At 49.1% G+C, this 24,366-nt stretch overlaps 1 long non-coding RNA gene across 1 annotated transcript; it reads right to left on the reverse strand.

Annotated features, from left to right (window-relative positions):
• Positions 1-254: 254 nt before the first annotated feature.
• On the reverse strand, positions 255-23,495 carry LOC125113525 (uncharacterized). Its single transcript, XR_007131485.1, has 3 exons — positions 23,381-23,495; positions 11,887-12,095; positions 255-2,192 (listed from the first exon to the last, which is right to left on the reverse strand). It is a non-coding gene; the product is annotated as an uncharacterized LOC125113525 (long non-coding RNA).
• Between the last annotated feature and the right edge of the window lie 871 nt (positions 23,496-24,366).

Here is a 24,366-nt window from a genome sequence, read left to right on the forward strand (position 1 = left end):
CACCCCTTCAGTTGTAGGGACCCCTGGGGAGGCTTTGGGAACAAATGGCTTTGGCTGACATGTCTGTGCCAACATTGAGCTGCTCACATTCTCCAAGGCCCTTGTATCAGCATTTATTGAGCAACTGCTTCGCACCAGAAAATGCACTCAACAGTGAGGCAACCACAAAACACACCCACAGGTGCAGAAGCAGGAGGGGAAGGGGGGAGCAGAGAAGGGAGGGAGCATTTGTACCCACTGTCTTTGCTGGTCTATTGATTCCAACCTCAGAAAGGAAAGAGGAAAAACACCTAAGGCAATAATAGCCCAGAGCAATATTAGTATTGATGTCTGTTTTATTTTTAAATACACTTAAATAGAATCGAGGATGTTTGTTTCTGGAATTTTCTATGTGAGCCATCAGAGATGCTAGCATCTAGGGCATGGTTAGTAGTCAGCAAGCCTTAGATGAGATTCAGTGCTGAAAACATTTTTTGCCTTTAGCACAAGCAAGCTGACAACTAGGATACATTGGCTGCAGCTAGAATTCTTTTCTTTTCCGCTTTTCTTTTAGAGTGATTTTTAAAATTTGACTTCAGAAGAAGACAGAAACAGCATCTCAACCAATGTGGTATATTTGAAAGAGATGGCAAATCATTCCACAGGGAGATTTATAATTCAGGCCATTCTTGAATTATATGCCTAAAAGCCCGCAAAGTAACTACTTTGTTGCTAAGGGGATTAATTAGTTAATATTTATAAAGGGCTTTAAAGTTGAAAAATGCTCGATAAATGTACATATTATTAATATCACCCATAGTTCCACTGCTCTTGTATTATGCAGCAAGACTTGTTCTTTAGGCTGGTTATGGATTCTTACGGTGAAAATGAAAAGGAGGCAAAAGAACAGGAAGAACTCACCAAAGAACACAACCCACGGGGTTTTGTTGATTTTAAAGGAATTTCCATAACTGAAGAAAGCTTTCTTGACATCTTATCCAAAACACGAGTATGTGGTTTACAATTCTTTTTATTTTACGTGTTGGCATCAAGTCCCCTGCCTCCTCCTTTGGTCCTGCTTTCCTGGGCGAGAGGGTGGAGCTGTGGAAACTGGGTCTTGCCGAAGGAGAGGTGGTCACGGTCTCTGGCTGAGCATCGGACTGACAGGCCGTACGAACTGTCCAGCCTGGGAGGGGCTGGTTGGCCCCCCTCATGCAAAAGTCTGGTTGGTGTGCTGGCCAGGTCTTGGGGGCTGGCTAGTGGGGGTGGCTTCCTTCACTGTGACCTATAACGCACTGCGGGGTTTGGTGACAGCATGGCCAGGTGTGACCCAGATAATTCTCAAGGGCTCTGGAACATTAATCATTTTTGATGAACACTGTAGCTAAGGTGGGTGAGCTAGAGGGAGGGGCCCTTTCCAGGGAGCCTCCGGTTACATCATCTGCCAGTTTAAATGCTAAAGCCTTGAGTCAAAGGACCTGGGGACCCAGGGTGGCACAGATGGGGAGAGGGCAGAGCCCTGGAAGGTTCTCGGGAGGGTGTACGTTCAGCGGTTGGTGCTGACCACCTGTGATTCTGGAAGATGGCCTTGGAGTGGAGGACAAAACCGGATGGGCCAGACGGCGACCTCTGGCTCCCCTTTGCCACAGGCCAGGCACTTTCATTATCGAGCACCTACGGTGTGCCTCCCCGGTGTCGCTGGTCCAGCCGCACACTTTGTGAGGCTCAGAGGGAGCTGGCATAAAGGCATGCGTGTCAAGAAGATCAGCAATAGGCAGGGGGGGCTGATGGAAAGCAGAGACATCACGGGGATGCGATGGGGTCTAGCGAGGAGCTAACCTCTGCAGTCTCCAAGTGAGGTCTCAGCAGGTAACAGGCCCACACACAGGACTCACCGACCAGAGCCTGAGGACCCATTCTTGCAGCAGGAAAACGGATGCGCGAGAAGACGAGAAGTCGCACAGCTGAGAGGCAGCCGTTTATCCTGTGTTTTGTGAATTCGGCTGTGCTTCTCCCCAGGGCTGCTCTCCTGGGCTTTACGTGCCCAATGAAAGGTGCTGTTTTGGGAAATGTGGGGAAACTCGGGCATCTTCACAAATAAAACTGGTTTTCAAATTACCAGGATCGCTGCCACGGTCGGACCAACGCAGGGCAGCCACGCCCCCATGACGTCTCCGCAGAAGGCGGGGCGTCCAGCTGTCCTGTGAAGGGGGCTGAAATGAGAAGAGGGGTGCGCTGGGCTTGGTGTGGGAGCTGCTCCAGGGAAGGCTTTGTGCCTGTTGTTCTCCAAGGCACCCTTGTTTCCGACCCACACAGTGACACCCGCAAGCCCCTTGTCTTAGAATATTTAGGCATCACACCTGACATGTACTATCTGTGTCATCTTATCACCAGCCACGTGGCAGGAATACTGGCGTCAGGGAGGAGCCCGGGTACCGAGATGCTGAGCTGAGTGTCAGAAGGAGATGGGAAGGGACGTCTAGGGGCAAACCCCTGCAGGAGAGAGGAAAGTGCTGCCAAACCTGCCTCTCCCTGCCTGGGTTGATGGGACTCTGTACCCTTGGTCAGGAGAAGATGGTCCCCAGGGGGCGGGGGAGACAGAAACTGGGAAGAAACCTTTAAGCGGAGGAGTGCCCGCCTCACTCAGAACGCCCATTTGGGGCGGCAGAATCACCTGCGCTGTAGTTTCCCAATTCCTGCGGTGCTCAGTCCGACATCATAATAGCCATAAAATGAGCCTGAATCCAGCAAGGCAGACAGCATTTTGTTTTCTTCGAAGATAACCCCGAACCTAAAATGGACAGGGCTGCCGAAAAAGCAGCCCCTGCCCCAGCAGCCATGCCAAGCCACCAGCCTCCCGTCCCTTCCGCATCTCTCCCTCCTGTTTTCATGTGTGCACTTCAGCACAGCCCTGGTGCCACCCCCCTGCCACCAGGCAGAGCCACAGGCTGCCTTTGCCACTGGTATATCCTGCTTGTTGCTGGGCTCGCCTTGACTGTTTTTTATTTCCTCTGCCGTCGTTGTGTTGTATAAGGTTTGCTTTCCCAAGTGAGAGCATAACTCGCTCAAGAACAAAGACCATGTCCTATCTGGTGTGTAATCGCCAGGCAGTTCCCAGGCAGCTCCTCCGGGTCTTTGTTCAGACGCTCCCCACCCGCAGGTGACCTCCTTTTGGCTCCTGAAGTAAGAAGCCAGGCCTGTGGGTGAACCCTCTTGTGGGCTCTGGTCCTCACTGGCTCCGAAACACCCCTTCCTCCCCTTGCCCCTTTGGGCTGGGGTAGTACTGGCTTCCGTAATTACCGCCCTGGGGGCCTGAGCATCCCTCGCTGGTCCCCTTAACCCCACCCACCCTCAGTGAATAGTCCCTGCCTTAATCTTTCCCCAGGTGAATCCTTTTTTTTTTTTTTTTTTTTTGGTCTTTTTAGGGCTGCACCTGCAGCATATGGAGGGTCCCAGGCTAGGGATCCAATCAGAGCTGTAGCCGCCGGTCTATGCCAGAGCCACAGCAACACGGGATCTGAGCTACGTTTCTGACTTGCACCACAGTTCACAGCAACTCCAGATCCTGAACCCACTGAGAGAGGCCAGGGATCAAACCTGCATCCTCGTGGACGCTAGTCAGGTTGGTTAACCACTGCGGCACGACAGGAACTCTGCAGATGAAGCCTTTAATGTCCCTCCCTCCTCCCAACCCACCTCCAACCTTAAGGAAGAAGCCTTGAACGATAAGCATCTCGAGGGGGCAGGCCCTGCCTGGTCCCCAAGCTTAGCAGAGTTGGCCCACAGGTCAGTCACCAGCAGGTGTCTGCTAGTCAGACCCTGAATGGATGAAGGGTGGGTAAACTGCACGCCTGAATGTCTGCGGTCATGGAGAAGGAGGCAGCGTCTTAAGAGCAAAACAGCAGAAACCCAGAGACCACGAGAGGTCTGCCGAACACCTAACTGATGGTGACACACGCCACTCGGCCAAACCACCTGACCCGGGTCCGGCCGACAGTCTGCGGCTGGAGCTCCCTGTTCAAGCCCTGGGGGGGGGGGGGGGGGGTTGCACAGTGGCTGGAAACCTCCTCAGGCTTCCAGGCCAGTAGAGACCACGGGTGGATCCTCGGAATGCTGACCACGGCATGAGCACAACCCGAGGGGGGGTGGTTCCCCTTCCGAAGCCGGAGTGGGGTAGAAAGAGGAAGACAGCGCACCGGCCACGAGGGTAGAGGAGGGGAGGCGGGCCAAGCTGAGACCCATTTCTCTCGTTTCTCACGCTTCCCTGGGAGGTGCTGAGCGCAGCCCCCGCCCCCCACCCCCGGAAGAGAGGGCGGATTTCGAGAAAGAATGAACCACATTCACAACAGGAGACGCCTCCTGAACACCCTCCACATTTCCCACCTGGGAGCAGAACTGTTTTCAAGCAAGGGTCCCTTTGGACCCTTTGTATTACTGCCTAGAGAGGAACTGCAGGTGTGGAGGCAGTGATGAAGCACTGCCTGTCACTAGGGGGTCGGGGGGACACTCCTGGACGGTCCTTCCAGGAGGCGGTGGCAGGCTCTTCCTCTCTACTACAGAGAGAAATTGGAATTGCTCCAGTGGCTCTCTTCATCAGCCCCACAGGCGCTGGGAAAGCCAGGCAGCCCCCTCTGCTCCCCCCATGGAGACACAGTCCTCTTCATCGACAGCGTTCCCGGCACAGGAGGGTGCGTGTGTGTTAAGACAGCCCCTCCCACAACAAAGGCAAGGATGTTGATCACAGTGGACTAGCCTCCGTCCATGATGTTTTGTCTTCATGATTTAAAAGCTCTTTCCATGGAGTTCCCTGGTGGCTCAATGGGTTAAGGACCCAGTGTTGCCACTGCTGCAGCTCTGATCGCTGCTGTGGTCCAGTTCCCTGGCCTGGGAACTCCTGCATGCGGTGGGCACAGCCTAAATCAATCAATCAATCAAACAATCAATCAATCAAGCTCTTTCCTAGTCAGAGGCCATCATCAGCTCCACCAAAGTCTCAGGGGCCCTTGGGCTCACAAGAGTGATTCACGGGGCCGTATTTATTACCCATTCACAAACCCTTTAGGGGACACTTTTGTGGTCTCTCAGTCTTATGATGCTCTCCCCTCTAAAAGAATCTCACCTCTATTGAGCTGGACATCTATAATAAGAACCAACCCTACTATAGGTATATTTAAGGGAGATGATTTCATCCTCTCTAAATAACACACATCATATGAAAGATCTTTATTACAGCATCTATCTCACTCTTAACCTATTTTTCCATCAATTGACCAATGTGCCAAGCACTATTCTAAATGCTCTGCATGTTTTAACTCATTTAATTCTCAACAGCCATGATGTGGGTACTACTATCACCTATATTTTCAGACTAAGACTCTCTGAGGCTCAGAGAAGTTAAGCAACTTGCCTCAGGCCACACAGCTAGGAGGTGTCAGAGATGATGTCCCTATCCAGGCATTCTGGTTTCACAGCCAATAAACAGTCACCCACTGCCTCCCCCTGAGTTTCTGAAAACAGATCTTGTACGCCATGTGGTTTCACTGGGCATAGAGACCACCCGGGCACCCTCCACTGAGCAACGTCTTCCTATACTGCTGTGGTTTAGTGTCATGTCTTTAGAAAAAGCGAGCAAGAGTGTGGCTGAAGGGGGCGGCAGTCCATTCCAACAGGGACGCCATTCCCATCAGCGGGAAGGATGCTCACTTGTCCCCGTGCTTCGTCCTGAAGGATGTGAAGGGCACCTCTGATTAGACTTCACAGGGTCTTTGCCTTGGATTCCGGTCATGGAGCCCGACACCCCTGCAAGGCTGACGTTCTCGCAGGCTCACCAGCTTTTGCAGGCGAAGCCGTGATGGCGCTTGCTGTGATGTCACAAACACAGCAGGGAAGACAATTCCCCGAGAGTGCCCGGAACACCATGGGCAGCCGGTGAATGGAGTTGAATGAATGAACGAGTGAAAAAAGGAGAAGGCGGCACCACCAAACTGGGGGGTGGGGGTGGCTGGGGGTCCTTGCCTTCCAAGGACTGAATGGACCCACACCTGCTCTCTGTGGGTGCCCGGGGGCTCCTGACAACTGGGGGATCTGGGTTCAGGGTTAGAGTTTGGTTACGACCCAGCGTTTATGTCGACGGGGTCAGAGGAGCTCCCAAGTAGAATTTGCCTTCAAACCGCATACTCCGCCTCCCCCCACAAAGAAAGATGCTTCAGTTTTCACAAAGCAGTTATAACTATAGGGTCGAATTCCCAATAGCCAGATAGCGGAAGCAACCCAAACGTCTGTCCACAGATGAATAAACAGAATGTGGTGCACGAGCCCAGTGGGATAATATGCAGGCTTACGAAGGATGAATCTTACACGGGATGGGAAAGGATGCTGAGAGGTTACCTCATCTATCTCTGCCTTCAGGCAAGCTCAGCAAAGCCCTACAAGAAAGATGAGCCTTGTTCTGCTTGCTAAGGAAGGAGAGGGCATCGGAGGTGAATTCTTAACACTCCCTGTCAGGCAATCCTCCTCACAATCCATCTTCAAGCCTGTGAGCTGGTCATGACTGTTACAGCAGCATCTTAGCTGCTGGGTTTTATTATTACGGGATTAACTGAGATTGCTGTGTGTGCCCCCAGAGGCTTTTTAAAACAACTGTTTTAAAAATTGAAAGCACCGTCAGGGAGTGGAGCTAATAAAACGTGCTTGGTGGGAGCATCCTATTTAGCAAAATTTCCTACCTCCAGCCTCCAGGACCGGTGAAAATTCACGATTTCCACCTACTTCAGCATTCAGGGAAAAAAAAAAAACAAACAGCTGTGATTGTATCTTTTGCGTTGATTTGGAATCCGCCTGTCATTGTGAAAGGCGGGAGGAAAGGCTGTGTGGCCCCCTCTTCTTTCCCATTTTCTTTTACTTCGTTAATGGAGCCGTTTCCTGTAAAATAGCTTTTTTTCAGCACTAACTCCCAAGCAATGGATCTTGACTGCAATGTCTAGTGTTGGTGGCTGGATTCACAGAGCGAACCTTTACCCCATCAATTTAAATGACTGCCAAGCTCAGTCCAATGAGTACGGGAGGCAGGGGGCTGTGGACCACCCAGTGAGGAGTGGGAGGGGGTCTGGCCCTGGGCTCCCAACAACAGGAAGTGCTCCATTCCCACTCGCATCTCCAGCCGCCACCCTCCACTCGCCCACTTTCCCTGAACCCCAAAGGCCCTCCCTGCCAAACAAGCTCATTCTCTGGCCTGCCCGGGAGCGGTTCCACCTGGGCCTGTCTGTCAGGTAGAAAACACCTGGCCACTTACAGCCCTGACCTTGTCCAATCGCATAAAGTATTCATGAGCTGCATGGTGGATGCTGCTTACTTATCAGTCTAGTCACAACATTGGCTCTGGTATCAGAAGGTCCAGGGTTCAAACTCCACCCCATAAATCTATGTAGGTAATTCACCCCTTGAGCCTCCATTTCCTCGTCTGTAAAATGGGGCTACACATACTGATCTCGTGGTGTTGATGAGCTGATGAGATGAGCCGTGCATGCGGCTCTGACATGGTACCTGGAGCTCGGTGGGGGCACCTCTCCTCACTTCACTCCCCAGGGTGGGTTTTGCATGTGGACGCCACGGGCAATGCTGTGATTCAAAAGGGTGAGAGGTGATGGTTTCAGTTCCACGCGAGGTTGCCCGTGGGCTGTATTTGGGGAACTGAAGAAAGAGGTGCCCTCTTAGCACCTCTAGAATCTCTGTGCGTCCATCGCTACTGGCTCTTCTCCTAGACCACAAACGTGTCCTTGACCTTCTGCAACGACAAGTTCCCAGGCAAACTCCCGCACTGCCCTCCTGCCCTGCCTGCTCCTTCTGGCCTCGGCGTTGGCTCGGCAGGGCGGATGTGTCAGATCCCACTTAACTGCTCAGGGAGACAGAGACACCCACCCGGTCCCCCGCTCCAAGCTCCAGTGACGATCGGGTGAGTCACGGTTGGAAGCCCGCAGTGCTTCTGTCTCCTTCAGAGTGTAAATTGTACAGGATGCTCCCACACGCTCCATTCTGGGACCTGGGTTCTCGGACCCAGAGGTTCCTAGGCTAGGGATCAAATCAGAGCTGCAGCTGCCGGCCTACACCACAGCCACGGCAAGGCGGGATCCGAGCTGCATCTGCGACCTACACCACAGCTCACAGCAACACCAGATCCTTAACCCACTGAGTGAGGCCAGGGATCAAACCTGTGCCCCTATGGATGCTATCTAGGTTCATAACCTGCTGAGCCACAGTGGGAACTCCCGGCCCACTATTTCTAATGGCAACTTACACTTTTCCTTTGCTTTATTTGTCGCCATCGAATATCTCCCCATCCGCTGCTCAGGACATCCCCTCTAAGTTAATATCCTTGTGGCTTTTAACCCCTTAACTTCAAAGAGTACGCACACCTTTCAAAGCAGTATTTTCTTCAGCGGAAGCTTATCGCTTGTATAGGAAAAATGTATGTGTACATTCCACTGGCTCAGAGTGACATCCGTAATAAAATGATGTACAGTCGAATCTTGAGTTATGGTCCAGGGACTGTTGGTAGAAGGTCAGAGGCACGTGGGGGTGTTTGAAGGGCTTTCCGAGTGACAGCAAAGTGCTGTGCACCTCGAGGTTTCTCCGCTGCGCCAGTCTCAGAATTCTTCCCCTGGTGACGAACGCTTCAGTTCAGGAAACTGCTTTGTGTTTTTATTGTAAAAATAAAAAATGTACTGTAAATGTTATCTGCATTGTTACCTACAAATGATTAATTGAGCGGCGTTGGCCTGACTTATTTGCCATGACTCATCTTAGAGGGAATGCCGGTGACCCGGCATGCAAACCGGGTGTGTCGCTGCACACAGGTGACTGTCAGCAACCATATGAATTGGTCAGGGACCAAGAAGTGAGGCTTTAGGCTTTCTTTTTTTTTTTTTAATTTATTTATTTTTGTCTTTTTGTTGTTGTAGTTGTTGTTGTTGCTGTTGCTATTTCTTGGGCCGCTCCCGCGGCATACGGAGGTTCCCAGGCTAGGGGTCGAATCGGAGCTGTAGCCCTCGGCCTACGCCAGAGCCACAGCAACGCGGGATCCGAGCCGCGTCTGCAACCTACACCACAGCTCACGACAACGCCGGATCGTTAACCCACTGAGCAAGGGCAGGGACCGAACCCGCAACCTCATGGTTCCTAGTCGGATTCGTTAACCACTGCGCCACGACGGGAACTCCTAGGCTTTCTTAATGACGCAGCCTCTGGGGGTTAACCGCATGTGGGTCACCTGTCAGAAAACTAACCGGAACATCCTGATTTTTCTCACTTAATATGATGCGTTGTGCTATATTATTTATCTTGCTTATTGTCTGTCTGTCCTCCCTGAAGCATGAGGGCCGTGTGATCTGGACCTTCTGTCGGTTCTGCATCGCCGCCCCCCACATTGCAGGAGCTCAGTTAGTCCTGGGAGGAGCTGTCTCTGGCCTCCTTGGGCTCCAGCAGGAGCTGCATAATAAGGACCTGCTAGCCTCGGTGTAGCCCTGGGCTCACCCGCTCCCCACCCAGAGGGTTGCCTTAAGGGGATGGGGTTCCACTTCGGGGAAGATGGGAAAATCCATGCAGCTCTGGATGGCTGGGGCTGGTACCCATGGGCCATAGAATAAACCTTCTCCAAGGAGAGATGTCAGTGCAGCACTGAAGCCTGCTGCATTCATTGAGCACCAAGCATGGGAGGCAATAAGTAGCACTTTATGTATACATGGGGGCCGGGTAGGGTGCTTTGGAAATGGTTCCCAGTGAGCCCCCCTCCTGGCGTCCAACCCTGCATGATCTCCTTTTATGAGGGAGATGGCTCTTGTGTGTGTCTCTCTCTCTCTCTTTTTTTTTTTTTTTCCGGCACCCTTGGCATGCAGAAGTTCCTGGGCCAGGGATGGTACCCATAGTACAGCAGTGACAATGCTTGATCCTTAACCCACTGAACCACCAGGGAACTCCTAGAGTCTCAGTTTTAACAAATAGAATACAGCAGAAGTATGGGATGTCCCTCCCAAGATTAGGCTACAGAATACTGTGACATCCTTCTTTCTCTGGCTCTGCTCCCTGACTGGCTGCTATTGTGAGCTGCCCAGTGGACAGACCCACTGGGTGGGGAACTGAGGGAGGCCCCCAGCCAGCAGGCCTCAGTCCATCAGCCCACAAGAAACCGAAGCCTGCCAACAGCCACATGAGCGAGCCCTTCCTCCATGGAGCCAGGACTGCAGCCCAGCTGATGCCTGTATTGACCCCTCATGAGACCTGAGTTAGAGGACCCAGCAGACCAGATCCACTGTATTATGTCACAGTTTTAAGTGAGTGAGTTTGGGGGTAATTTGTTACGCAGCAGCCATAGATCACTAATACACATCATTTCCTTTACTCTTCACTAGAGCTCATTTTACGGTCAGGACACAGAGGCTTGGAGAAATAAGGCGAATTGCCAAAGGTTACTATGCTCAGCAGACCAAAACGCAACCACAATTCTCCTTCCCCACAAATGCATTCCTCCTCCAGAGCTCCAGCTCGGACCTACCAGGACAGAACTTCCTGGAGCTTCTATGCCTGCCCACACGTTCACAGATTTCCAGCTGTCTGTCTGACTGCAATACTCAACATAAAACCACGTATGCATCTTCAGAGAGGACCTTTCAAACCCCGCTTCCCCTCAAACAGGCTTCAAAACTTCAGGGGATAAAATCCATTTTGATTTTCAGGAAGCCCTCTGCCTGTCTTCTAGTTTAGGGATTTGACCAGAGGTGGTGAAGAGCCAATCAGTGCAGGGCTGGCTCGTTGCTCTCATCGGCAATGTCTTATTTTGTTGAAGGGCTGGTACCAAGGATAAAGGAGGATTAAAGGGTCAGGGTATCCCTTATTAGCCACACCTGAAGAGTGAGCTAAGCAAGGCCAACCTTAATCTGGGAAAGGCCTGATTAGACCAGGGCCTCCCCCGGGACTCTGCCTCTCCTGTCCCACACTTTTTTGGGGTGCCATCCCCAGGACATCACTAAGGAGCCCCCCTTTCCAGGGACTGTACCCCATTCAGCATCCTCTATTCAGAGGGCAGGCCTGGCCAGCCTTTGCCTGAGCTCTTTGGAGCGGGGGGGGGAACTTGGGCATCTTGTGGCTTCCATCTGGCACAGGTTCCTCATCCACAAATAAAACACTGAGCTGCGTGGCTTTTATTGTTTCTCAAGGGAAAAGCTACCCTAACAGGTGAAATTAAGTACTTCAGACGAGCAGCAGTCACAACAAAAATTTTTTCCCCCGTAACAGTAGATGCAGAATCGCCCTGAAAACCCATCCCCTCTGTGTTTCACTCGAGGGGGCTGGCCTTTCTGCTCCACTCTCACTTCTGCACACTCCTGGGTGTAGAGAAGGCGGAGAGCCTCCCACCTCGGACTCACTTTTGAGGTCGAGAACCCTCTCTGGAAGTTCCCCAGCAAAGCACAGATATGTTAGCTCAGAACGTTACCTGGTCGGGTTTCTGCTCTGGCTGAATAAGTATAGTTAACCCATATCTATCCAGGAAGCAGGGGGAGATATAAGGTCGAGACTGGGGTTGTACATTCATTGAAATTCATCTGAAAAGATGAATGTGCCGTTTGACTCAAGGATAGATTTTTTTTATGGCAATATTTTAGGGCACATGATAGTGGAGCAGAAATTCAATTTATAAAGGCGATGGGTTGTACTAACAGATATGAGATCGATCTGCTTTGAGTGTTTATGGTTTTCTCACGTATTTGTGATAAGCGTGGTGGTCCCCGTTGTCTCCTATTCAACACACGCTCATAATTAAACAAAAGACAAAGCCGTTGATAAATGCTGCAGACCTGCGCACCCTGTCCCCCGCCCTCTCTCCGTGGCCCCATCGGCTGCGCGCGGAGACCTTACCTCGTCAGAAGAGCACAGCTTCAAGGCCTGGGCTGGCCAGGAGATACCACTCTGGCGGGGAGTGCCCAGGTTATGGGCAGCGCCCTGGGATCATGCAGGGGGACGCGGGGGCCAATCTGCGCTGACCGGGAGCGAAGAGAAGGAGGCCAGGACAAATGCAGATGGACGAAAGCTGAGCAGAGGGGCTCGGGCAGCTAAGACAGTTCCGGCTGGAAGAATAAAAACCATGACAAGCACGAATCAGGACCTGACCCAGATGCTCGGCAGGGTCTGACCCCAGAGCAAGCCAGGCGAGGGAGGAACAGAAGGACCAGCAGGTGTGCATGTCTCGAGAAGTATCTCCAGTCCAGAGATGTCTGTTCCATTGCAAACATAAAATAAAATAAAATCCCAGCCCCCACCGAGCAGTGGAACCATCAGGAAGCAGCATGTGCCCTGATCCCAAGCTTGGGCTCGCCATGGGCCAAACACTGGGTAGCTAGGAGCTCAGTGACTTTTACTAACTCGAAGCCCCATCAGCTCTCTCGCCCTCCCCTTCCTCATCTGTAAAATGACGGTAGTAACAGTAGCTAACTTATTGGTTTGCTGTGAAGATTAAAAAAGATACTGCACTAATAATGCATGTGCTTAGCACAGCCACCAGAGCAAAGCCGATGCTCGATAACCGGAAGCAGCGTTCGCTGCTACTGTCAACAGTAAGCCGGAGTGTGGCTTCCGACGCTGGTCCAGCCTAGGGGACGGGAGGAAGCCCAGTCACACACCTGTTGCCAGGTGCCAGGGGATGCCTGTAAGAGGCTGTGGACAGGAATCTTGGACCAGCAACCCTGGAACTCTCCACAAAGCAGAATGAATTGGGTCATCCTGGCAAAGCACCCCCACAGTCCTTACCCTCGTCAGGTGTCTGCACTTTCAAAGTGCCCAGCCCCTGCTCTATGATGTGAAGCTTCCAGAACCTCAACATAACTGCAAATGAATCGTCTCTTCATGGTGCAGAGGGGGAAACCGAGGCTAGAGAGGTTAAACGGAGTGCAAAGTTCACCATGAGTGCGCTGATACAGCCGAGATGGAGATGGATCCAGATTCGAAGCCAGAGCTCGGTCTGCTGCTCGCCCTGGCCCGCCCCCCGTGCGTGGGACTGCGCGGGACTGCGCGGGACTGCGCGGGACGAGCCCCTCCTAAGATGGTGGTAGTGCGCATGCGGAGTGTCTACAGGGAGACGGGACCGGAAAGGGAGGCTCCAACGCCCGGGATACAGGCTCCAGCTTCCCCCACCGCTCCCATCTCTCCCTCCCGGGCCTTTCCAGCCGGGCGGGTCCTGGCAGGACCAAGGGTCCCAGGCCAACAGCTGCACCCAGAGCCAGAGAGAAATCCCCAGCCGGGCTTCCTCCGCCTCGATGAGCTGAGTCAGTGAGTCGGTGCCACCAGGGTTGCAGAAAGAGCATCCTGCAAATCCAGGAGGCCCCTACGGCGGCAGCATTCCTGAGCCCAGGGATGAGGGGCTTTCTCATTTTTAAAGCAGTATCAGACAAACAAAGAATCGCCTCATTTAAGGTTAGACAGCTTCCTGGGCGTCAGTCCTCCGTATGCAGGCTAAACACAGCACCTCCCCAGCCGAGCCCTCCCCAGCTCTCCCACCAATGAAGGAGCATCAAAAGCCCACCCGCCCATCTCTGCGCACGGCTTGGGGACATGACACTGGTCACTTTTAGGAACAAGCAATGCAGTTCAAAGTAAGCAACCTCAACCTCACAGCAGACTGTGTTGCCAAAGATCCACGTGTTCATAGGGGGCGTGGGAGGAGGCAGGCATTTCTGCACACAGCGCTGGCAGACACGGCCAGCCCACAAGCCATCAGCATGCCCCTTCACCCCAGTGCACAAACAGCAAACGAATCTATGGTAAACATTCTGTCAGGCTCGGCGCAGCCCTGGAGCTGGGCTTTGCTCTGAATTTATTGAGGGGATGAATGAATTTTGAGACTGTGAATCTGGATGTGTTATATGCAGTGTCAGATAAAGCAGAGAGACCAGTAAGGGTGACACTAAAATCCCAGGTTTGGGAGTTCCCTGGTGGCAGAGCAGTTAAGGATTCAATGTTGTCACTGCTGTGATGCAGGTTCGATCCCTGGCCTGGGAACTTCCACATGCCACAGGTACGGCCAAAAAATAAATTCCAGTTTTGAGTGGATAGAGGTTTGAATTGAAGTAAGGGGATTACAGTGGAAATATACAAAAGTTTATTCAAGGTCATTAATCTAACCAATTCTCATCGAGCATCTCTGATGTACTCCAGAGATTTGTTCATTCATTGTTCAATGATTAGACAAGTATTTATTGAGCACCTATTATATCTGGGGGACGTGCGAGATTTGGAGACACAATGGACCCTATCCTTATGGGAGGCTGCAGTCTAGAAAGGACTTATAGATATTAAAACTCATCATTACCTGTGTGATGCACGGGAAGAAGAGGGAGGGAACAATTCGAGGGAGCTGCGCCCCAAGGACGCGGGACCTGTAAAGGAAGGCTGAGTTGGGATCACTGATCAAGATGCAAGAGAAGTATTTTCCAGGCAGAAGAAACAGTGTGTACGAAGCTCAGGAGGGAAGAGCGAGTAAGCACGTCTGAAGAACAAAAGGAAGCTTTAATGCAGGGGGAGCAGAGTATACGGGGAAAGCTGGAAGCAGGTGCCAGGTTGCCAAAGGTTTTGTAAACCACAGAAAGAAGTTCTGCCTCAGTGCTTAGGGCTGCTATAGGCTGAAACGGGGTGGTCAAGTGATCAGATTGAGGTGGGTGATTTTTTTTTTTTTCCCTAAATCCCTCTTGGTACAACCTGGACAAGGGATGGCAGAGGAGCAAGACTGGAGGCAAGAAGACCAGTGAGGAGGTTATGGATGGAGCCCAGGGAGGGAAGAGCAGGCTGTGGAGGAAAAGACAAGCTCAGTGTGGACACGGTTTGCCCGGCACTTCCAAAAGGACAAGTGCAGGTTTAAGTAGTGGGTTGGAGAGCCGGATCTGGAGCTCAGGTCATCTGAGCTCATAACGGTCTGGAAATTTTCAGCATAGAGCTGGAAATTATAGTCACGAGGAGAACGGGGCCACAGGGAAGGGGGGACAGGAGAGGGGGTTTGGAATGAGAAAGAGACAAGTCAAAGCAGATGGCAGACACTGCTGTCCATCTAGCTGCGAGGGACAGTGCGAGGAAGGAGAAAAGGGGACCGGTGTGTCCTGAGTACGAGGACAACTGGCAGAAAGAAGAAAGTGAAGAGCCGGGGCCCCAGCCGTCAAGGTGAGCGCACATCGTGTGATGATCCCCTGGGAACCCAGAGGCCTGACCAGACCCCCCCTCCTCTAAAGACAGACGTGATGAATGACATGAGAGATGGGCCACTCGATAGACGGAGTCTGTCCATGTTCAGGGAACACCTGCCATGTGTTAGTCACTTTCCCTTGGTTGGAGACACCAGAAAAATAAGACGTAGTTACTCTCTGGCGAAATCCAGTCTCGAAGGTAGATAATGATCCTCCCTGGGACTTGGTCACGTGAGAAAGGAGTGGCCCTTCCACGTCCCGGAAGGCGCCCAATCCTGGGATCTGTATTGGTTTCCTGGGGCTGCCATTAGCAAAGTACCACAGACTTGGTGGCAATAAGGTCTTTGTTCATAAGTGACAGAACCTATCCTAGAAGAACAAAAATCTGTCCTCTGGAGGCTCTGGAAGCGAGAAGTCTCAAATGGAGGTGTGGGCACTGCCATGGTCTCTCTGAAATCCCTAAGGAAAAGCCCCTCCTGGCTTCTGTTCAGACCCTGGTGGCTCCTGGCAATCCTTGGCTCTCCCTCATTCGTGGCAACTTCTCGGCCTCTGTCTCCACGTGTCCCTCTTCTCTGTGTCGCTGTGTTAAAATCCTCTCCTTTCTCTTGTAAAGCTGCCAGTCATCGGGCCCGGGCCCGGGCCCAGGCCCAGCCATCCAGGGGGAGCATATCTGAAACTGATTACCTCTGCAAAGACTCCATTTCCGTATAAAATCCCGCTCACAGGACCCCAGGGCTGTACGTAGGATTGCCCAGATCTTGTACACATAGTAGGACTTTTGGAGAACACACATCAACCCACCACGGTATTCTTCTTCTAGCACCAAGCTTGGTGCCTGATCCCCAACAGGTGCTCCAGCTACGTTTGTGCAACTGCATCAGCTGCCTGTCACATTGGACAGGGGCGATGAGGGCCTTTGCCGAAACGGGGATTTCTATCTGAGCTGCAGTCCTAAGGCCAATTCTGAGAAAGGGTGTTCAGCCCATGGTCATCAGCATTTCTTAGAAGCATCCCTCTCAATCCGCAAGGGACTCTTACAGGCCCTAGTGTCCAGTTGCACGGTCTACTGAAGCCTCTCTCCTTCCAAAGGAGTAAAGCCAATTCCTTCACCAAGAAAAATTCTAAAAATTCTAAAAATTCTAAAATTCTAAAAATTCTAAAGTTGAGCTTTTGATCATGTGTATCCTGAAGACTTAACAGGGCTGACTTCTCCCCAGCACATCAAGAATTTTCCAAGAATTGGTACAAGCTTATAAAGATGTATCAGCAGTGTCTATCAAAGTTTAAAATGTATATCACCTTTTTTTGACCCAGTGGTTCTAGTTCTAGGAATTTATTCTATGGCTATACTCTCACGCATGGAAAACTACACGTTTGTCTTTTTAAAATCACAGTGTGTTTTTCGTCTAGAGAAGCCTGGTTAAAATCAATAATGATCCAGACATAGAAATAACATCACATCATTTAGAATTGGATTCTACTGCCTGTAACAGAAATCGGACAACCCTGGATTCAACAATTAAGAAGTTTCTTTTCGGAGTTCCCGTCGTGGCTCAGTGGTTAACGAATCCGACTAGGAACCATGAGGTTGAAGGTTCGATCCCTGGCCTTGCTCGGTGGGTTAAGGATCCGGTGTTGCCGTGAGCTGTGGTGTATGTTGCAGACGTGGCTTGGATCCTGCGTTGCTGTGGCTCTGGTGTAGGCCGGTGGCTACAGCTCTGATTCGATCCCTAGCCTGGGAACCTCCATATGCTGCAGAAGTGGCCCTAGAAAAGGCAAAAAGACAAAAAAAAAAAAAAGTTTTTTTCCCAGATAAGAAGGCCAGAAGTGGAGCTCCTTTGGTGGCGCAGTGGATTAAGGATCTGGCATTGTCACCAATCTGGCTCAGGTTGCAGCTATGGCACAGGTTTAATCCTGGGTCTGGGAACTTCGGCATGCTACAGGTGTAGCCAAAAAAAAAGTCCAGAGGTCAGGGACCCAGAGCAGATGTGATGTCCTCATCCCATTCCTCAAGTCAGGATGACATGTGAGTCTCAGCTGCCCAAGCTGCCCCTAGGTTTCATATCCTCATGGGACTCCTGAATGTACATCTTTAAATTTGTTTTTCTCCCATTAATCTGTCTGATGTTAATTTGATTAACCGAAGACCCAAGAAAGATAGAGGAAAATTGTTTCCTCCTCTACAGTCTGCACATTTGGTATTTATAATGTTTGCCACGTTTATGAGAAGTTGGGATATTGGAGCAGCTAACTGATTAGCTTTGTGATTCTAACTTGATATGCACTTGGGTGACTGATTTACATTTAAGAGTTTAAGCTGTAAATGTAAGAGCGTAGTAAACAATATTGAAATGCCCAAGAGAATTTAGGTGTTACCATATTTATAAGTTTTACTTATATTTATAAATTGCCTAAATTACTTAAGGTTTAGTGAGTCTACTTGGAGTACTAAGAAAAAAAAAAACACAGAATTATTTACACATTTAGGGAAATTTAATTGACCAAATTGTAAAAGGCTTTTGAAAGTAATTGTTAAATTTTACTAATTTTTTAAAACAAAATCACAAGACTTATAATTTCGAAGCCCAAGGAAAGAGGTTTTTTGGGAGGGGTTTCCTTTTGTTTTTTTATATTTTCTTTTAGGTTTTATTGAGGTATAGTTAACTTACAAGGCTGTGATAATTTCTGCTGTACAAAGAAAGAGATTTTTTTTTAATTTATAATTTAAATGAAATATTAGAGGAAGTAACAAAATAACCATAACCTACTTTTTTTTTCCACATTTCTCAAAGTTGCTTTCAGAGATCTACAACATTCTCACTGACGTCTTTGAGGCCTAAATAGCAGAAAAGCTTCCCGAATTCCCCATGTGCTAGCCTTGCTGGCGGCTGGATTTCCACCAGGACGGCCTCCCCGATGCCCATACAGAGGCTCACAGGGCGCCCCCTGCACAGGTGCACAGACACTCTGCACCCCCTGATCCTGCAGCGCCTGTTCCCTTCCATAGCATGAACCACTTTCAAAGAGACTTTATACTTTCCTTTTTAAAAGTTATTGGTTGGGGTTTTTTTTTTTTGGTGGTAAACTTATAATATGCAACTTCCCATGTTAACCATGTGTAAGTGTAGTTGACAGAACACACCAGTGACCTGCCTTTCCCACCTCCCTCCCTCCCCCATCGGAGCACAGAGGAGGTGGTCAGATCCCAGGTGGGTGGTTAGCACACCGGCCAGGAGCTTGAAGTCATCAGTGAACAAAACGTCAGAGCTAGAACATCAGAGGACCGCTGGATCCCTGACTGCGAACGTGCAATCTTATCCTAAGGGCCCCCATCCTCATTTTTCTATCCTTTGTGCCCACTTATCTGCTACTAAAACTAGAACTGCCCTGGAACAAGCCCCTGTTACAAGCTCCACGACTTACAGCGTCAGTTCTGAGTACTCACCACATATGAACCTCAAGCCAGTTGCCCTAAACTGCCTAAGGCAGCGCTGCTCCAAGCATGTCTGCGGGTCTGTAGCTGTTTGTTCCCTGCCTGTGACAAGAAATGGAGAGCCATTCATCTGTCGATGGACATTTAGGTTGTTTCCATGTCTTGGCTATTGTGAATAGTGGGGTCAGTAGAGCCAAACTACTGCATGTGGAGTGGATAAGCCATGAGATTCTGGTGTGCAGCACAGGGAACTGTATCTAATCACTTGTGATGGAACATGATGGAGGATAAAGTGAGAAAAAGAACATATATGTGTGTGTGTGTGTGTGTGTGTGTAACTGGGTCACTTTGCTGTACAGCAGAAATTGACAGACCATTGTAAATCAACTATAATTAAAAAAAAAAAAAGCAATCGAGAGCCATCGGAGAAATTTTACAGCCATTTAACAAAATAGTTTTATGATTATGTCTTTTATATTTTATTTTATGTTTTTAATATTTTATGTGGACTATTTGTATGTCGTTGAATTAATAATAAAAGTTGGCTCTTATATTTTGTACCTTGGGCGATTTGCTGTTTCTCTTTCATACTCATTCTTCTAGCAATTTACACGTATTATATTTTCCAAAAGCGCCCGTCCATGATGGATTGGGAATGTTCAATGACCTGAGGGTTGTGGGGAGGCTCAGAGGTTCTCCCGAGGGCCCGTGAATCAAGCTGAGAGGCGACCCTGCCAGCAAGAAGGCTGGAAAGGCACCTGCCTCGGGCTGCAGTGCCCCAGCCCAGCTCTCAGAGGCCCCGTCATATTGACCACCCATTAATATCACCTCCTCACTCTCCTCCACCACCTGCTTCCTGGGGGAGACCAGCGAAGCAAGGCCATTGCGGAGAAGCCAAGAGACAAGTCCTTGAAAACCACCTGAATCAATGGGAGAGTCTGGTAACATGGCCAGACACAAAAGCGAAGTGGAACTAAGACCCCCAAACTCCTAATATGAGTCAGAGAGTTTGGTTTTAGTAAGAGCGTTGATACATAAAATAGCCATTCTTTTTACAGTAAAAAGCACTTAAAATAGAAATATGGTGCCTCCATTCACAATAATAACAAAACCTATATAATGTCTTATTGAAGCATATAAAACAAGATCTGAATAAAGAAAAAGAGGTACTGTATGTTCAGATATATAGGCTAAATATAAAATACAACGTCGCCAAAAATTATCACATACATTTAAAGAAATTCAAATTAGAAATTTAAAAATGTGAGTGTTTTATTTGAAATAAGTAATCCTGACTTTATTTGGAAGAATAAATGCCTGAGAATTTCCCAGAAAACTATTTTTAAAATGGGAAAGAAGGAGTTCCTGTTGTGGCTCAGGAAATGAACCCGACTAGTATCCATGAGGGTGCGGGTTTGATCCCTGGCCCCACTCAGTGAGTTAAGGAGCCCATGTTGCTGTGGCTGTGGTGTAGGCCAGTGGCTGCAGCTCCAATTTGACCCCTAGCCTAGGAACTTCCATATGCCACAGGTGTCCCCCCCCCAAAAAAAAGGTAAGGCAGGGTTTTGTTTTTTCGAGTTTTTTTTTTTTTGTCTTTTTTCTGCTATTTCTTGGGCCGCTCCCTCGGCATATGGAGGTTCCCAGGCTAGGGATCGAATCACCAGAGCCACAGCAACTCGGGATCCGAGCCGCGTCTGCGACCCACACCACAGCTCAGGGCAACGCCGGATTGTTAACCCACTGAGCAAGGGCAGGGACCGAACCCGCAACCTCATGGTTCCTAGTCGGATTCGTTAACCACCGCGCCACGACGGGAACTCCTGTTTCTCACCAGATATTAGAACATGCTAGAAAATCACTGTAGTCAATGTTGTAACAGCACACAGAAAAATAATAGTTTGGTAGAACAGACTAAAGACGCTAGATTTAGATCCTAACATGTAAGAAATTTAGTATAAAGCAAAAGTGGCATTTAATCCAACAGGAAATTTTAATAAGTAGTGTTATCACCACTGATTAGTCATCCAAAAGAAAATGTTTAGGCCACAAACAAAAATAAATTCCATTGACTCGACGGCTTGTATATCAAAAATAAAGCAAAATATTTTTAAAGGAAATCTAGGAGACTTAAAATCTAGGAGAGAAGCCCCTTTCAGCCAAGTCAAAAAACCCAGAAGTTATTTAAGAAGAATAGTAAATATATCAGACCACATACAAAAAAAGAAAAAAGAAATTTTCTTAACCGGCAAAAGAAATTATAAAGGAGGTCAGTAGAGGAACAATTGATTTGGAAAGATATTTTCAATATAAATAACCAAGGACCAGTATCTACAGCATATAAGGGACATTTACAAATCAATACGGCAAACGAGCCTCTTTGTAAAAGTGGTCAAAGGCTCTATCACTGAATACAATAGCTAACCTCTTTCTCTTACTTGTGCAGGCTAGGCACTGCTCTTTGGGCTTTGCCTATGTTAATTCATTTAATTTTTACAGCAGTCCTATAAGTCTTATTTCTATCTTTATTTTATATATGGGGAAACTGAGGCACAGAGATTTAAGTAACCTGCCTGAGGTCATGTAACTAGTGCCTGGCAGAGCTGTGATTCTAACCCAGGCAACTCAGAGCCAGACTCTGTGCTAAACTGTCAATCCAGATGACCAAGACCATGAAATACTGTTCAGAGCTGATGACAGTCAGGGATGCCCAAATTCAAGTAACAATAAAGACGGAGTTGCCCCTCTAAATCTACCCAGCTGGAAAAAAAATTATAAAAAAACATTAATACCCATTGCTCTCAGAGATATTGGGAAAAGGAGTATTCTTACATTACCGCTAGAAATGTGAATGGTAACGATTTTTGAAGAAAGCTATTTGAAAAAAAAAAAATCTGGCAGCATTTCTTAAAATGTTTAAAAATCCGCATTCATTCTGGGCCAACAATCTCACTCTCCGGGAATCCAGCCCATAGACATAAAAGAATCGATTTGAGGACCGTAGTTATAAGGTTGTGTTAATGCGTCACTGTTGGTAGTGGGTGGGAGAATCTGGAAGCAAGCGAGCGCTCTTCAGTGGGAAGGAGATGGATTCACGGCGGAACCTTCTCCAGGTAGTTCGCTGGAGCCAGCTCCAGACCCTGGCACACCTCTCTTCCCAGCCCCGCTCTATCCTACCAGCATATATGTAGCTTGGAATGACCCAGAGGGGGAATATTTAGGGCACCGATACGAGCAAACACTGCCAATCAGGGTTTTCCCTGGGACAGTTGGTAACTGAACATTCATCAGCACAAAATTGCCTCTGGTCCATAAAATGATATATAGCCATGAAAAATCATGCACCAGACCAGTTGTGCTGTAGGTATTTTTGTGAGGCTTTATTGGGTGGAGTAAGAAAAGTATGCCTACAAGCCAGTTTTGAAATAAATAATTGAAAAAATCCTTATAGAAATTATATGTATGTTAATATTTTGCGTGGTTTCATCAACATGGAGGAACGGGAATTCCCGGTATGGCTCAGCAGGTTAAGAGCCCGAGTGGTATCCATGAGGACGCAGGTTCGATCCCTGCCCTTGCTCAGACAAAACAAACAAAACCAAACCATGGAGGAACGGACAAAGAATTTATAGGGGAGGGGTAACATCATTAGGGGTAGTGGGGGCGAGAGAGAAAGAGATTTTTTTTTTTAAGTAATTCTGTACACAATTCACATACACACACAAACACACACCTATACATATAAGCGTGTGTGTTCATAAAGAAATCGAGGAACAAAGACCAGGTAAGTTCATATCCACAGACTCATAGGAGTGTTTGTGACAGACCAGCAAATGAAAAAGCAAGTTGTAGAGGTATTTGCTTGGTGTGATTCCATTGCAATAAAAAGAAAGAAACCCCAAGATACGTGTGCGTGTGCCCGTATGGGCAGCATAAAGGCTGGTAAATGCATGAAACTTTTATGTAGAGAACCGATAAACAGCAAGGTCCTACTGTCTAGCAGAGGGAACTACATTCAGTACCCTGCAACAAACCATCATGAAAAAGATATTTAAAAGAATATATATACAATATATATCAGAACATGCGTAATACATATTGTATATATAACTGAGTCAGTCTGCTGTACAGCAGAAATTCACACGACATTGTCAATCAACTATACTTCAATAAAATAAATTTAAAAAGAAAAAGAAAAAAAGCTTGTAAATGCTTAGACGGGATATCCCATCAGAGTAGGATGGGAAGTTGGTCCTGGTGAGCTTTTCTTCATTTATCTTTAAGCTATTTCACCTGTTACAACAAACAGGCTGTGTTTTCAGTTTTTGAAAAAAAAAATTTTTTTTAATTTGCAGAAAAAAAATAATTCTTTCTAATTGTCAGTGCCCTTTCACACACTTCCTCACCTTTGTCCCTCCTGACTCTATAAGAAGGATAAACACTCTTATCTCCACTTCACTGTCAAGGACGCAGAGCTCGGAGGTGCAAGCTGCCTCGCTCAAGACCACACAACCCTTAATGGGGGAGCCCCATCGAGCCCCATCACCCGCCCAGGCCTCTGACCTACACTCCAGAGGGCTGAGCAGGTACCCCCACGGACACAGGGGGAGAAATGCAGTAGCAACACCAGAGAGGGACCAATGGTGTCTTCCCAGGCCGGTGCATCCCCGTGCAGACAGGAATGAAGTCTGCTCCGACATCAGACATCCCTGAATTCGGAATTATCTGTGTTTACCAAGGCTGTTGGTCTCACCTCGCTTGAAACAGCATTTGCCAGTCATCTGGAGCCTTCAGTGCTGGTTTCACAGGGATTCCCCAGGTCACACGGCCCAAAGGACGCTCTACCGGGGGGGGGGGGGGGGGGGGGAGTGGGATGCGTCCTTCCCAGGGTCAGTGAGCTGCCCGCTGGAGCCTTCACTGCTGCTCCCACCAGAAGGGTACCATGCTGGATCCCACGCCTGTCCTTTCCCGCTGGAGGTCCCCCTCGGGGCGTGGATCTTTGTGCTGTTCCTTTGCCACATCAGCATCTATAACAACACACCTGTGCTTATTTAAGAGCTCCCCGAGTCCCTGAACACTGAGGCGTGTGCGCTGTGACACAGCCAAATGAGTCACAGTGGGAGCCCCCAGCAGAACCAGGCCAGCGGGCACGGCCCCTCCCATCTTACCATCCCCGATGGCAGGAAGCACATTCTCGTCCTACAGGCGATGTTTGTCTTTTGAAAGTGGAGCAGAACAATGTTCAGAGGTTCAGAAACACTTTTTCCACATCTCCATCATCTGGGGTGCGTTTGACCAAGGCCAGCAAGTTTGGTGGATCTGGTTGTACCGTACTGAGGAGCAGAAGCCTGGACCCAAAGCCGCGGACACACTCAGCTCTGCTACCACCCATGGGCTCTGGAGCAAGTCAGAACCTCTTTGAAGGTCAGCGGCCTGGTCTCCAACAAAAGCATTGTAAAACCTGCTTCTCCTCTCTCATGCACCACTGTGAAAATCAAACCAGGAAATATAGGAGAAGATGCTTAGCAGGTCATGAACCACGTTGTTGTTTTGCTGTGCCTAAGAAAGGAAAAAGCTCCTCCGTAGGGTTCCTATCCTCAGACACACATATTTTAAAAAAATACTAGGAGTTCCCACTGTGGCACAGAGGGTTAAGGACCTGGTGTTGTCTCCGGGGTTGTGTGGGTTCGATCCCTGGCCCAGGAATTCCATATGCAGCCAAAAATTATCTATCTATCA

The sequence above is a fragment of the Phacochoerus africanus genome, chromosome 13, assembly GCF_016906955.1.
Source record: "Phacochoerus africanus isolate WHEZ1 chromosome 13, ROS_Pafr_v1, whole genome shotgun sequence".
In the NCBI taxonomy this organism is placed as follows: Eukaryota; Metazoa; Chordata; class Mammalia; order Artiodactyla; family Suidae; genus Phacochoerus; species Phacochoerus africanus.